The sequence below is a fragment of the Penaeus monodon genome, chromosome 27 (genome assembly GCF_015228065.2).
Source record: "Penaeus monodon isolate SGIC_2016 chromosome 27, NSTDA_Pmon_1, whole genome shotgun sequence".
NCBI classification, from domain to species: domain Eukaryota; kingdom Metazoa; phylum Arthropoda; class Malacostraca; order Decapoda; family Penaeidae; genus Penaeus; species Penaeus monodon.
Window position 1 is genome coordinate 4,776,775 of NC_051412.1, and position 1,514 is coordinate 4,778,288.

The following is a 1,514-nucleotide window of genomic DNA, read 5'->3' on the forward strand; positions in this document are numbered from 1 at the left end:
AACTGTACATAATGGTTTGATTTTATTATTTATTCAATTTCCATGATTTTATCAACAACAGGCGTTATTCTCCAGAGCAGTGTCATAATTTCCCCACCACTTGGATAAACAGAACCGATACCAAGCATGTGAGATGTGGTATTGACAGCAACTCCAACGCCAGCATAAGCTACACCTATCACCGTAGTCAAGACAAGACGCCCAACAAACTGGCCGACCTTGGCACCAACCGTCATCCTTTTCACTCTGAAAACTGATGATTGTGTTTTGACAACTGCTGATGTTTTGATGGTCCCTCCAAGACTTTCATTACTGAAGTCCTTCGAAATATATGGAGCAGCTGAAACCAGCCATGCTACGGATATAATAAGGAAAGAGATAATGTACAGCTTCATCTCTGTAGTGTGCACACTAGTGGTGCAAGAGAAGTAATGTCTGAGAGCATCAGCCGACTGATTTTATTTGCCCTGTGACCTCATTCTGCGAGTTGGTGTCTTTCGTTCTGAGAGAGTACGAGCCTGGGATCTCACAATCACTAGAAGTGAAAAATACATACGTATCTATTCTATGTATTGAAAATTCTACGTGATATGCGTAACTTTTGGGAGTGAAAAATGGATATATAAATATACACATACATACGAATATCAGTATAATGTTTCTGTTCTATCTATGTATGTATGTGCCTTATCTACCATGGTGACCCCAGATGGGAGAAGTCGAAATATTTGTCATGTTTCTTACCACATGTGGTGATAGTACCAATAGTGTGGGCTTTTCTTTGGTGTACACGAAAGAGCAAGCTTTGAGATCACCGATTCCAATGACTCCCACAGAAAACGTTATTTTGCTACCTTGAGTTTGCCTTTGCAGATGCTAACAAACAGATCATGGCGATAAGTGACGATCTTTTTACCTTTGTCGGGCATATTCCTTGACTCCGAGTCTGATTCAAGTGATGTTCTTGGTACGAAACAAGTACAAGGATTAAGCTCCGTCGAATTCTTTGGCATTTTAGAATTGTCTTTTGAGCGTTAGATTCTAACTATACCATATATTTTTCTACAGATACTATCCCTAAGTTCATGCCTACTGAAAAACGTAAGCACTACATGCCTATGTGAACTGATCGAAGCAATGCTGTGAATCCCAAAAACTCAAACAAAAAATCTTGCGACTGCTAACATCATGTTTCTTACCACATGTGGAGATAGTACCAATAGTGTGGGCTTTTCTTTGGTGTACACGAAAGAGCAAGCGTTGAGATCAGCACCAATTCCAATGACTCCCACAGAAAACGTTCTTTTGCTGCCTTGAGTTTACCTTTGCAAATGTTAACAAACCAATCATGGCGTTGAGTGACGATCTTCTTACCTTAGTCGGGCATATTCCTTGACTCTGAGTCTGATTCAATTGATTTTCTTGGTACGAAACAAGTACAAGGATTAAGCTTCGTCGAAATCGCCCAGTCACACGCTCCGTCGAATACTTTGGTATTTTGGATCTTTTGAGCG